The sequence below is a fragment of the Leucoraja erinacea genome, chromosome 33, assembly GCF_028641065.1.
Source record: "Leucoraja erinacea ecotype New England chromosome 33, Leri_hhj_1, whole genome shotgun sequence".
In the NCBI taxonomy this organism is placed as follows: Eukaryota; Metazoa; Chordata; class Chondrichthyes; order Rajiformes; family Rajidae; genus Leucoraja; species Leucoraja erinaceus.
In genome coordinates, this window is record NC_073409.1 from 13791178 (window position 1) to 13806386 (window position 15209).

A 15209-nucleotide genomic window follows, 5' to 3' on the forward strand; every position below is an offset into this window, starting at 1 on the left:
TCTGGAGTCCAATCTTTCCCCATGGCTCAGCCCATCAAGCCCTGACAACATCCTTGTTAATCTTCTCTTTCCAGCTTAATGACACCCTTCCTACAGCAGAAAGACCAAAAACTGATCCCAATATTCCAAATCCAGCCTCCCTAACCTCTTATACAACTGTAACAGAACCTCCCAACTTCTATACTCAATACTCTGACCGATGAAGGCCAATGTACCAAAAAGTCTTATTTACTACCCCATCTATCTGTAGCACCACTCTCAGGCAAATGTGCACTTGTGCTACTAGATCCCTCCCCTCTACAACAGTCCCCAGGGCCCCACCATTCAATGTGAAGGCCCTGTCCTCTTTGACTTTTCGGAGTGCAACAGCCCGCATTTATCTGTATTAAACTCCATGAACCATCCCTTGCCCAGCTGATCAAGACCCTGCTGTAATTTTGATAACACTTCCCTCCAGATAATACAATCCCATTGGCACGTGTGTGGCACAAATCCCTCTGAACCATTCCGATCCATGAACCTGTCGGAATGTTTTTTGAACATTGTAATTGTACTCATTTCTCCCACTTCCTCTGTCAGCTCATTCCCTATTTCCCACAGTCCTGTGTGTGTGTGTGTAAAACATGCCTCTCACATTCCCTTTGAATATTTCCCCTCTCGCCTTGGATCAATGCCCTCGAGCATTAGACTTCACTACCCTGTGGCCATCCACTTTCGGTGTACGGAATGAAGGAATAAACTTCCCTTTGTTACTTATCGGTGAGATTTATTTACAACATCCCCGAGGATAAAAGCAAAAGGTGACGGGAGTTCTCACATTTCTCTCAAGACATTGAGATGCTGAAACAAAGCCAGTGAAGTGATTTTCAGGTGTTGCACTGTAAGGAATATGAGAGTCTAAATTATACATCGCTAGCTCCCAGAAACAGCCAGTATAACCAGGTCACAGTGGACTGGGTAACATTTCAGGTCCAGACCCTTCTTCAGATCCAGTCTGAACAAGTGTCTCGACCCAAAAGTTCACCTACTCCTTCTCTCCAGGGAGGCTGCCTGTCCACTGTTACTCCAGCATTTTGTCTCTCTTCCTTGTAAATCGGCATCTGCGGTTCCTTCCTAAACCTGCTTTCGATGCTAATTGAAGGATAACTATTGGCCAGGACACCTACCCTTTTACAATACTGCCATGGAATCATTGATGCCCACCAAGGTGAGGAGACGGGGCCTCATATTAATGTCTCATCTGCAAGACAAGCTCATTCACCGTGCTCCATTCCCCCAGTCCAGGCACCAGGAGGACCAGCCAGTCCTGATGCAAACCACACAGTAACTGAGCTGGAGTCAGAGATCCACAGCAGACTCAGTGCATCCGTTCCATCCTCAGTCTGTGCCAGCTCTCCAGTGGAGACTCTGCTCGGCTGTATGGCACCAGTTTGCAGTAATCATTATCAAAATGACCAGTGGAAAACTAACTGAAGCTCGTGATGAATCTGTCGAAGATAAAATTCTCCACATTCATATAAAAATTTTATATTTGGACTCGTAAATTCATAGAGTTGTACAGCACGGAAACAGACCCTTCTACCCAAAACATCAATGCCTATCTACGCTAATCCCGTTCGCCTGCGTTTGAACCATGCCCCGCTCTCTCTTTCCCATCCATGAACCTATACAGATCATTTTTAAATGCTGTGTTTGCAATTATCGCCTCCTTTGGCGACTTGTTCTGTAGATCCATCACCCTCTGTAAGAAAAAAGTTGCTGCTCAAATGCCTTTTAAGATTTTCCCTCTTGGTTTAAAACAATGTCCTCTAGTTTTGGACTCCCCGACCCTGGGGAAAAAAGATCATTGTGACTCTCTATATCATCCGTACCTCTCGTAATCTTATAAACCTCTAAAAGGTCTCCCCTCAGCCTCCTATCCCAAACCTATCCAATCTCTGCATTTTTGTTTCGTTGGAAGACCAAACCTGAAACATCACCCATCCTCTTTCTCCAGAGACGCTCCCTGACCCGCTGAGTTACTCCAGCACTTTGTGTTTGTCTTTGGTATAAACCAGCATCTGCAGTTCTTTGTTTCTGAAGAAAAGGCTATACATGATTACAATCAAGGCATCCATACGGTACAAATATGTGTCTTCTGCATTTATTCTATTCACATTATTTCCTATTCACTTATATTACCATTTGTATGGAGCTATGAACCTCCACCCCAAGTACTGCCCTACATCAGTGCTCCTAAGTTCCCTGAAGTATTACTGCGTATGTTTGGTCAGCATCAGATGACCCACAAAGGCATTACCTCACACTTGTCTAGATTAAATTCCATCTGCCACTGCTCCGCCCAACTTTCCAGTTGATCTATGTCTTTCTGTATTCTTGGGCAACGACCCTCACTTTCTACAACTCTGCCAATCTTTGTGTCATCAGCAAATTACTCACCAGACTACAGACATCCTCATTTTATATCAGTGACCAGCACCAATCCCTGATTCATGAAGAGGCTTAATATACTGGTATCTAATTTCTCTGGCATCTATCTTGTCCCAGCTCTGCTGGCCACCAATGCACTAATCTTATTATTTCCATGCATATAGAAAGAGGCCATTCAGCCCTTTGACTCTGTGCTGGCATGCAGATCAACCCCATTCCCCACCAATATTCCCATAACCTCAGAATTAAAGGGCGCTCTTTTAAAAAAGGTGAGGAGGAACTTCTTTACTCAGAGGTTGGGTAATCTACAAAACTCATTGGCACAGCAGGCTATAGAGGCCAAGTCAATGGATATCTTTAACACAGAGATAGACAAGTTCTTGATTAGAAAGGGTGTCAATGGTTATGGGGAGAAGGCAGATAATAGGATTAGGTGGCAGAGATCAGTCATGATTGAATGGCGTAGATGGGCCGAATGGCCTAATTCTACACCAATAACTTGCAAACTTGTAACCTACTCTCCCCATGTTGCCACCAGCTCATATTGGGCCAGCATGGACCTTCATCAATGCCAGACAAAGGTTGGGGACAAATAAGTTTTAGGTTGAGAAATGTTGTGCGGCACAGCGGTAGAGTTTCTGCATGACAGTGCCAGGTGCCCAGGTTCAATCCTGACCATGGGTGCTGTCTGTATGGAGTTTGTACGCTTCCCCTGTGACCGTGTGGGTTTTCTCCGGGTTTCCTCCCACGCTCCACAAATATGCAGGTTTATTGGCCTCCGTAAATTGTCCAGTGTACGAGGGATCTCTGGTCGGTGCTGACCCGATGGGCCGAATATGTGTCTCTAAACCTCGAGGCTAGGTACTTGATGGGAAAGGTTTGGAGGGATGTGAGCCATGCGCAGGCAAGTAAGGGTTTGTAGTAAGAGTCGAAGATAGACACGAAAAGCTGGATTGACTCAGCAGGACAGGCAGCATCTCTGGAGAAAAGGAATGGGTGACGTTTCAGGTCGAGACCCTTCTTCAGACTGGCGGGGAGAAGGAAGGAAAAAGGAGGAGGTGGAGCCCGAGGGCTGAGTTTATTTGTAGGGTGATAATGAGAAGCTGGTGTGACTTGAGTGGGGGTGGGATAGAGAGAGAGAGAGAGGGAATCCCAGGGCTATCAGAAGTGAGAGAAATCAATATTCATATCACTGGGCTGTCAGCTGTCCAAGCGAAATATGAGATGCTGTTCCTCCAATTTGTGTGTAGCCTCACTCTGACAATGGAGGAGACTGAGGACAGAAAGGTCTGTGTAGGAATGGGAAGGAGAATTAAAGTGTCCGGCAGCCGGGAGATCAGGTTGGTTCACGCGGGCTGAGCGAAGGTGTTCTGTGAAACGATCGGTCAGTTTGCGTTTGGTCTCGCCGATGTATAAGAGTCCACATCTTGAACAACAGATACAGTAGATGAGGTTGGAGGAGGTGCAAGAGAACCTCTGCCTGATCTGAAAGGACTGTCGGGGTCGAAGGAGGAGGTATAGTGACAGCTGTTGCATCTTCTGAGGTTCAAGGGGAAGGCACCTGGGGAGGGGGTGGTTTGGGTGAGAAGGGATGGGTTAACCAGGGAGTAGCAGAGAGAGTGGTTGGATCCCGTTGGAGGTGGTAGAAATATCGGAGGATTATGTGTTGTATATAACCGCTGATTGGGTGGGAGTACTAGGGGGTCTCTGTTGTGACTATGGGGAGGGGGAGCAAGGGCGGAGCTGCGGGGTACCGAGGAGGCACGATTGAGGGCCTCATCTATGATGGGAGGGGGAGAGGGAACTCCTGTTCCCTAAAGAATTAGGACATCTCTGATGTCCATGTATGGAACACTTCATCTTGGGCGCAGATGCGGTATAGACGGAGGAATTGGGAGTAGGGGATAGAGTCTTTGCAGGAAGCAGGGTGGGAAGAAGTGTAGTCGAGATAGTCGTACGAGTCAGTGGGTTTGTAATAGATGTCAGTCAAAAGTCTGACTGGAGACTGTGAGATCAAGAAAGGCAAGGGTGTTGTCGAAGATGGTCCAAGTAAATTAAAGTGCAGGCTGAAAATTGGTGGTGAAATTGATGAAGTCCATGATATCTGCATGGGTGCAGGAGGTAGCACCGATGCAGTCATCAATGTAACAGAGATGGAGTTTGGGGATAGGGCCAGTGTACGGCTGGGACAGGATCAAGGTGGGCCGAAGGGCCTGTTTCCGTGCCGTGTAACACTATAACCGCAAGCACTGCGCGCTGATGGTGGAGGGTGAGAATGTTCAAGGTGGTGGATGATGGGGGGGGTCAGTTACTTTACCTTGGCCGCTGACACTCACCCAGGGAAGCGGAGAGTGTCCCTGCAAACTGCTCGCTGGATTAGTGACCCAGGGGGGGGGACCACCCTGCCTCTGAGGCGCTGGGAATATCCAGCGGATCATGCGGCGACAAGAGGCGAGAGAGACAGCGTTAGCTCATTGACCTATCTATCCTCAGTTGTCTGAAGGTTCGTAATGCCCGCAAGGGACTTCGCAGCTTCAAGGATTCTTGATCAGTACTGGTGCCAGAGGTTGTGGGGAGAAGGCAGGAGAATGGGGTTAGGAGGGAGAGATAGATCAGCCATGATTGAATGGCGGTGTAGACTTGATGGGCCGAATGGCCTAATTCTACTATCACTTCTGATCTTCTGCCCAGGCCCAGACTGAAGGAAGGAACTGCAGATGCTGGTTTACACCGAAGATAGACACAAAATGCTGGAGTAACTCAGCGGGACCGGCAGCATCTCTGGCTAGGACGTTTCGGGTCTGAAGAAGGGTCTCGACCCGAAACGTCACCCATTCATCCCTTCTCTCCAGAGACGCTACCCGTCCCGCTGAGTGACTCCAGCATTGTGTGTGTGTGTGTGTGTGTGTGTGTTTTCCAGGACAACCAGCGAGGCATGAAAGACTGGGAGACGTGAGATCAAAGTGATGGTGAAGTGAGGCATTCTTTGAAGGCTGGAGTTATTTGCTGCGTGCGGTTGGAATGATATATTCCCCACATCCTGTAGTCTGTCACATTGCGTGGCCTCCATCAGAAGGTACTGAACATAACTAATTCATCAGCGGCAGCTGAGCAAGGTTTACTGGCTCCCCTTCTTATCTTGCAGCCGCTCTGTGACTGTGGCATCCACTCCCCTTACTCCAGAACCGGCGTGGAGGAGCAGATGGCTGTAGGAGTTTAGCGGCTTCATCAGCTGCCGCTCTCAGTGTCTGAAGCCTCCCTGTGTAAATTACATTGGCGCGGCTCCTGTTCATCTGTTCCATTACTATGGTCCCACCAGTTTTAATTACCATAATTAAGTTATAATGAATGAGAAGTTGCCTGTTTGGATTGAGCGCACTATAACAGGAAGCATCTTTCCCGATGCCAACCACCTTGTCCCCTGTTGGATCGGCGGCGAGGTTGCAGCGTTGCCGTTGGAAGAACCCTCTCCCTTGTTCTGCTCTCCCCCGGCCGCCTGGCAACATGTCAGCACGGCTTGGTTGTCCTCCGGAGTGCATTGACTGCGGGAGATGCTGTCTTCAAGTACTGGCAGCTGTTCGCTCTCCAGGTCCTGTTTCATCACAACAGCACGCTCATGCATGGGCCGGCTCCGTGCCCTGCTCCAAAAACAACACTCCCTCTTCTGGACTTTCCATGATCTCATTGAAATGTGCAAAACTTGAAAGCCCACACCACCAGGCTCGGGAAACAGCTTCTTCCCCTCTGTTGTTTAAGAAGGAACTGCAGATCTGAAGAAGGCTCTCGACCCAAAACGTCACCCATTCCTTCTCTCCAGAGATGCCTCCTGTCCCGTTGAGTCACTCCAGCTTTTTGTGTCTATCTTTCCCTCTGTTACAACGGTCCTTCCAAAAGATATGTTACTGCCCAGTTCACCTCTATCTCATCGTGGACATTGGACTTTGCCGATGCAACTGATACACTACATTGCCGTGAACTATTCTGCACTATCCCCTCTCTCTATCTATTGGCCTTGAGTTTGACTGGTTTGTATTTATGAACGCTGCCAAGTCCATCACGGGCACTGACCTCCCCACCATCGAAAGGATCTGTTTCAAAAAGACAGCCAGCATCATCAAGGACCCACACCAGCCTGGCCACAATCTCATTCCACTCCTGCCTTCGGGAAGAAGGTACAGGAGCCTGAAAACTGTGAGGTCCAAGTTCAGGAACAACTTCTTCCCAACAACCATCAGGCTATTGAACACTACAAACCCATCTGGACTACAATCTAGGAATAGCCTTGGTTGCACTAGGGGCCATGTCTGGTTTAAAAAAAAATTATATATATATATATATATAGATATTTCTTGTATTTTTTTCCCCGTTTGTTCATTGTATTATGTATTGAGTACTGTGTTTACAAACCTCTTGTGCTGCTCCAAGTAAGAATTTCATTGTTTGGTTTTGGTCAATTTGAAATAAAATACTCTTGACCTGACCATGGTATATACTGCATCTGATCTGCTTGAGTATCATGCAAAGCAAATCTTTTCACTGTATCTCTGACAATAATAAACCTAAACCCGACCCTAAACTCTTGAAGGCGTAGATGGTGTGGGCACCCAGATGCTGAGTCCTCCCTCTGGAATCAAGGGCATCCATTTTGGATTGAGATGGGGAGGACTTTCCTTCCAGAGAGGGCTGTGAATCTTTGAAGTTTTCTCCCTCAAAAGAAAGTGATACCTCTGGTTCACGAGGTTAATTCCCGGGATGGCGGGACTGTCATATGTTGATAGAATGGAGCGGCTGGACTTGTATACTCTGGAATTTAGAAGGATGAGAGGGGATCTTATTGAAACATATAAGATTATTAAGGGTTTGGACACGCTAGACGCAGGAAACATGTTCCCGATGTTGGGGGAGTCCAGAAGCAGGGGCCACAGTTTAAGAATAAGGGGTAGGCCATTTAGAAAGGAGATGAGGACAAACTTTTTCACACAGAGTGTTGTGAATCTGTTGAATTCTCTGCCTCAGAAGGCAGTGGAGGCCAATTCTCTGTATGCTTTCAAGAGAGTGTTGTATAGAGCTCTTAAATCTAGTGGAGTCAAGAGATATGGGAAGAAAGCAGGAATGGGTTAGAGGAGAGGCAAGCACAAGAAATCTATAGGGGCTGTCCCACTGCAGCGACCTAATCCGTGAGTTCAGAAGAGTTTGCCCTCGACTCGTACTCACAGCATGGTCGACACGAGGTCCTAGGAGGTCTTTGTAACTCTTCTTCATGCTCGAGAGTAGTCCCCGCGTACTCGAGGCCTCAGCTAGGCCGCGGCGTAATTTTCAACATGTTGAAAAATGCCCACAAGCAAAAAGAGGTCGCCATGGAAAAAATAGATTTTTTTTCCTCGTAGGTTTAGTCGAAGTTGGTGGTAGTAGGTCAGCATGTTATTCGTAGGTAATCGAGGGCAGTCGAAGGTAGTCGTAGATAGTCTTCAACATAGTTGAAGGGAGGTCGAAGGAGATCGAAGGAGGTCGTCTTCACTCTCCACTAATCGGTGACCAATTTTCCCAAAGCTAGTTGAAGCTGGTCTTCAACACAGTGGAAGGAGGTCTTCAACATGACACTTTTTCAAACTCTCCTAAACTCTTCTAAACTCGCTAATTAGGTCGCCCAAGTGGGACAGCCCCGTTTAAGGATCATTTGCGAGGTGGTGAGGCAGTGAGGCTTACTTCTGAACAACCCTAGTGATGGTGAGCCAGGTAAGATGGGAAGTGTGTGTGAGGCATCTGGTGTAGATAGAAGCAGAGCGAGGGGGATAGAGATGATACAGATGATGTAGAATTGGAGAATTCAGTGTTCGTGCTGAAACAGAAAAAGTTGGAAAAACTCAGCAAGTCAGGTCTGAAGACCCGAAACGTCACCTATTCCTTTTCTCCAGAAATGCTGCCTGACCCGCTGAGTTACTCAAGCCTTTTGTGTTTATCTTCAGTTTAAACCAGCATCTACATTTCCCTCCCACACATCAGTGTTCATGCTGTTGAGTTGTAGTACACCCAAGTGGAATATCAGGTGATGTTTTTCCAGTTTGCATTTGGCATCAAAATGTACCTTCATCCTATTATCATTGATGGGATCTTACTGTGTGGCATGTCGTGATTATTAGGTGAGTGATGGCAATTCACTGTTCATGAGTGATTTTGATGAGGGTTGTGATAGATGCTGTAAAAAAGTTAGAATCTCCTTATTTTTTATTCTATCCCGTCTGCAGATACGTTGTGTTATGATTTCTATTTTGTTTGGAGTGCAAGTTCTGCCAATGAGTTGTCTTAAAGAGAATGGAAGTGTAATATGTGAGGCATAATGAAAATGCCAGTTTAATTAGCTGACTCAGAGAGGAATTATTGGCCCAAAGAGTTTGCTTTGTGTAATCTGTGAAAGTGCAGGGCCTTTTATTCATCGACAATTGCAGGCAACAGGCCATCTCACTGGGAAACTGTCCAACCATTGTGTAGATGGCAGCGGGGACAGCCATAGTCAGCTAATACACACTGGCAGCATCCTGCCCTCATGCAGTGATGTTAATGTGGACAAGTGTTTCGAGGGTATCCACAGGTTAGGGTGCGATGAAGTAGAGTTCTAAGATCATTAGGTCATAAGATTATGTGATAGGAGTAGAATTAGGCCATTCGCCCCATTCAAGTCTACTCTGCCATTCAATCATGGCTGATCTATCTCTCCCTCCTAACCCCATTCTCCTGCCTTCTCCCCATAATCTGTGACACCCGTACTAATCAAGAGTCTATCCACCTCTGCCTATCCCAGCACTCACCTCAGTAGTGATGCTCCATGTCTGGACAATGTCACCAAAAGGAACACATAGAGGTAACATAGACACAAAAAGCTGGAGTAACTCAGCAGGTCAGACAGCATCTCTGGAGGAAGGGTCTCGACCTGAAACATCACCTACTCCTTTTCTCTGGAGATGCTGCCTGACCCGCTGAGTTACTCCAGCTTTTTGTGTCTATCTTTAAACCAGCCTCTGCAGTTCCTTCCTACACGCAGAGGTTGGAAGCAGCTGGAAGCCAAAGGTAGATTTCACAGATGGTCCAAAGTGTGTAGGAAAGAGGTTATGAAACAACATTTGGGTAAATAAGTTGATATCAGGAAAGGTGATAATGGGGCAGGAGATTCTAAAAAGGACTTTGCCAAATGAAGGCAGCACAGTGGTGCAGCGATAGAGTTGCTGCCTCACAGCACCAAAAACCCAGGTTCGATCCTGACTACGGGTGCTGTCTGTATGGAGTTTGTACCTTCTCCCCGTGACCGCGTGCTGTCTCCCACATTCCAAAGATGTACAGGTTTGTGAGTTAATTGGATTCGGTAAGAATTATAAATTGTTCCTAGTGTATAGGAGAGTGCTAGTGCTAGCATCAGCATGGACTCAGTGGGCCAAAGGGCCTGTTTCCACACTGTGTCTCTAAACTAAACTAAATCAGGTCCAAGTGGTTTTTGATTATATTACGTAATCACGAACCACTTGTTTACAATGCATCTTTCTTCCTGATATACATATTCAGCTTCTCCTTAAATGCCTCTTTGTCAGTGACCTCAACCACTCACTAATTGCCGTGCTATCAGCTCCATCAAGCTTCCAGTCTAGAAACAAAGTGACTCATCTCAGGATCAAACATTTTAACATTTTCAAAAGCTGCTTGTGTCAATGAAATAGATTCCAAAACAAACGGAGAAGCAGGAAATAAAAGAAATATGCAAGTCCCTTGTTGGATACAAAGGGGATGTATTGTAGAGTGAGCTGGGAGGGGAGGGGTTGGGTTGGGGCCACATCATTGTGAATCTGCGATCGCAATGTACGAACAAAGAACTGCAGATGCTGGTTTATACCAAAGATAAACACAAAGTGCTGGAATAACTCAGCGGGTCAGGCGGCAACTAGAGGAAAAGGATAGGTGACGTTTCAGGTCGGGACCTTTCTTCTGATTGTCTATCTCAGGGGTGGGGAACCTTTCCATGTTGGAAGGGCGCATTAAGTTAGCTGTAATCTAACAAGGCCGCATCCAAGAAACTTCAATTAGAGATAGCTCAAAACGTACATTATTTTGTTAAAATAGCCCTCATGACTTACTAATGTTTTAATTGTGGCCCTCAGTCGGGGAGGATTATTTTGTTGATCTTCTTTTACTCTTTGGTATTTTAAATACGTTCATTTTAAGATTAAAATTAAAAATAATAAAAGACAGTCAAAAACATATTAATAAAAATAAAAGGATTTGTTCTACAAAATTTGGATTCATTCAAAAGGCCGCACTTAATGGCATAGAAGGCCGCATGTGGCCTTAAGGCCACAGGTTCCCCACCCCTCATCTATCTGCTCTAACAATGATCCAACACATTTTGATTGATATACAAACATACAAATGAGGGGCAGGAGTTGGACACAAAGCTCTCTAGTTTATTATTTAATCAAATCATGGCTGATCCAGCTGTATACTCATTCCTACTTTCCTGTCTGCCTGGGATAACCTTTTCTCTCCTTTGGCTATCAAGAATCTGCCTACTACTGTAATATATTTTATAAACTCTGCTTCCACTCTTCTTTGAGGGGTAGAATTCCAAAGACCTACAATTCTTTGAGAGAAAAACAAATCAGCTCATCTGCATTAAATAGGTGATCCATTCATTTTATACCCCTTATTTTAGTTCATTGAATTCTCTAATTTCAGGTAACCCTCCCCCTTCTCCTCCACCCATCTTCAAGCCCCATTTACCATCCACCCACCTATTCCTTTTCTCCAGAGATACGGCCTGACCCACTGAGTTGCTCCAGCACTTTGTGTCTATCTTCAGTACAAACCAGCATTGGCATTTCTTTCCTACACATCCCAATTATCCATTTCATTCCTTATGTAAGAAGCCCATTACTGTACACAACACTCCAGGCCTCACTAATAACACGAGCTCCGGCCTGGGCCATAGTTACTCATCGAGTCTGGAAACGGACAGAGAAGGCAAAACATACAACAACTTGCAGTTTGCTAAGATTGTTAGGGCTTTGATGAGACCTTGTGTGGAGTTTTGTGCATTGCATTGGACTTAGCACCTAATACAAGGATAAACCTGCCTTGGCATCAATGTAGTGAGGGTTCACTAGGATGAGGGCCTGCTCAAGGGTAGATTGAATAAGACAATGCTGTACTGCTGAGCGTTAAGAGGAACAAGACTTGATGTCATTGAAGGCTGGGAGTTGCTGAGAGGGATTTATAGTTGAGACTGCTGGAGTAATGTCTGGGATCCAGGGACACCATCACAGCTTGGGTCATCCATCAATGGGATATCCTCCCATGGGGAAGATGGAATTCTCCATCCCTGGGGACTGTGGACCCTCACTCAGGCAGAATATGCAAGACTGAGATCGGTAGATGTGCTCGGTAGACGGTAGAAGGTGGGGAACGTGGATTTGACGCACAACACCAGCCACGATTTTGGTTATTTGGAAGGAATTGATGGGAATGTGAAGAGAATAAAAATGGGATGGTGCAGGATTAGTGAAAAATGGGTACCTAATAGTCAGTGTGGACTAATTGAGCTGAATGGCCTGTTTCTGTACTGTGTAATTCTATGACTCGATATAAAGTGGCCATTCTGCCCAGTTGATCCATTCTAGTCTTTGCACACCCTGGCAACCTCCACCCCCCCATAAGTCTTCACAGCTTCTCAAGGCATCTTTTGATTGCTTTGTAATAGTGATTGAGTCATACAGCACGGAAACAGGCCCTTTGGCCCATCTTGCCCATGCCGTCCAAGATGCTCCATCTGCACTTGTCCCACCTGCCTGCGTTTGTCCTATATCCATCTCAACTTTTCCTATCCATGTACCTGTCCAAATATATTTTAATTTCTCCATCGTGAAACCTCCACTAAATACCTTACCCACAGGCTGCTGCTGCTTCCGTGCAGTACTGATGGTGTGAAGCAACAACAGGGTGACCCTTCTGGACATTAAGTCAAAGCCTTTCCCTGCAGTGGACACAGCTGACCCCATGTCACCCCAGATCCTCCCAGTGTCTCAGCCGATATTTATTCCCATCATCACCAACAAAATGAATGCCCTGGTCTTCAAGGGTGGGAACTTGCAGTGCGGGTCTCTGGCAGCAAGGAGCTTTGTGTCCCATTAACCATCAGCGAAGTTCTCACAAGTGACAGTTTAATATCTCAAGGAAAACAAGGACAGGGTGAGTGAGTGCTGGGCTATTCGAGGAGGTACAAGAACGGGAACCAAAAACTGGGCGTCTTTGGCACAATGTGTAGGAAGGAACTGCAGATGCTGGTTTATACTGAAGACAGACATATAATGCTGGAGTAACTCAGCCGGTTAAGCAGCATCTTTGGAGAAAAGGAATAGATAATGTTTCAGGTTGGAACCCATCTTCAGAACTCTTCTTCTTCTGAAGAAGGGTTCCGACTTGAAATGTCATCTGCCACTGAAGGCAGTGGAGGCCAATTCACTGGATGTTTTCAAGAGATAGTTAGATAAAGCTCTTAGGGCTATCAGAATCAAGGGATATGTGGAGAAAACAGGAAAAGGGTACTGATTTTGGATGATCAGCCACGATCATATTGAATGTAAGGGGCTCGAATGGCCAAATGGCTTACTCCTGCACCTATTTTCTGTGTTTCTATTGGCCTGGGAGAGAAACACCCTGTTCTCCAATGCAAAATAACTCTCCCATTTATGTGAACATTTAGAATGAAAACATAGAGGAACGTTGCATAGCCATTTTTAACTAGCGCGCTTGGAATAAATTGAAACTCCACCATATTACCAGCAGAGCTGTGGATAGGTTCCCTGAGCCGAGGTTCACTCTGCCATCTGCTATGTGCTCAGCTGTGACTCACATCAAGGCAAACAGTAGTGTAGCTTCAGTAAAGAAACACTCCCATGTCTTCCCTCCAATGCAGGCTAAATTTCTACTTTGCCTGCACCCTTCCTGATTAGTGCTAATTATGGCATGTATAAAGTATTGAAATCTATGCTAATATATGTTAATATATGTTAATAATATGATCTTAGATGACACAACTAATGTAATTAGAGAGAAGTTGTCATGCATTTAATGCAAGTGATTGTGTAATTTTATGGTTATTAATTCCAAATTAGCTACAAAAAATTCTGTTGTAATCCTTGTGTGTCTTGTTTAGCTCCGTGTGTGGTTTTGTTGTTTTAGACTAAGTGCGCGAGAGTGAGTGTGCATGCGTGTGTAAAATACTGTTGGCATTTCATTGGGTATCTGCTTCCCATTGTTGGTGAGGCCCAGTGTCCTGCTCTCGGTGTGGCAGAGGGTGCATGCATGTGTGCATGAGATATCTGCACTGTGTGTGTATGCACAAGTGCATGTGTGAGAGTGTTGTATGTGCTTTGTGTATGTGTGAGGGATATATGTTGTGTGTGTGTTCTTTAGAATGTGTATACATGCATGTATGTGTGAGATACATCTTCACTGTATGTATATGCATGCACATGTGTCTGTGTGTGTTTGTGCAAATATATGTGTATAGGTATTTACACTGTGCATGTGCGAGAGCTATCTGTACTTTGTGTGTGCCTGTGTGCATATGTCTGTGTGTGCTTATGTGTGTGTGTGTGCATGTGTTTGTGCGCCTGTGTATGTACATGTGTGCGTGAGCGTGTGTGCATGCATGTGTATGTGTGTGTGTGCATATGTCTGTGTTTGCGCGCGTGTGTATGCATGTGTGCGTGAGCGTGTGTGCATGTGTATGTGTGTGGTTGTGTATATGTGTGTGTGTGTGCATGTGTTTGTGTGCCTGCATGTGTGTGTGTGCATGAGCGTGTGTGCATGTGTGTGTGCGTGTGTGTGCGTGTGTATGTGTGTGTGCATATGCCCATGTGTATGGTTAGAGTCCACCTGAACCCAACAGTGTTGCCAATCAATTAGATTTTGTTTGTGAAATGGAATATTCGAGACATGCTGCAACATTTACAGCCATAACTTCCCCTCAGATCTACGTCGGAAAGAACAGTGTGGAGGAGAGACTGCAAGGTGTTGTGTTCAGACAGACCTGGGTGTCCCAGTGCATGAAGATTAATGTGCAGATATAGCAAACAATGAGGTAGGTAAGTGCTACATTGGACTTTATTGCAAGGAGATTTGAGTACAAGTGTAAAGAAGGAATTATATAGGCATCATGAGACCACATTTGTGTGCAGGTTTGGTGTCGCTACCTAAAAAAGGATATATTTCAGATACACAAAATGGTACATATGTAGATTTGAAGGATGGGGATTTGCCCCCAAGTGAGCAGAGCAAACAGACCAGGCCCATGTCTTACAGGTAAGACAAAAGTGCTGGAGAAACTCAGCGTGTGAGGCAGCATCCATATTTCCTTCGCTCCACAGATGCTGCTGCACCTGCTGAGTTCCTCCAGCATTTTTGTCTACCTTCGATTTTCCAGCATCTACAGTTCCTTCTTAAACACCATGTCTATCAGGGTGTCTAACATGATGGGAACTCATGGACATTGCTGCTCCCCACTCTCCAAGATGCCCTTACTGTGGATGTATCCAACTTCCATTGTCCATGCTGTGCTGGATGACAAAGCTTTCAGATTTCATTCCTTCGATTCTTTAAGGCTAGTTGCTCCGTGCAAAGGAAATAGCTCTACCATGCCTACGTATGGAGGAACAGCACCTCATAATTCCCTTGGGCAGCTTACAACCCAACTGTTGATTTCTCCCTTTTCCAATAAATGCCCCTGTCCCACTTAG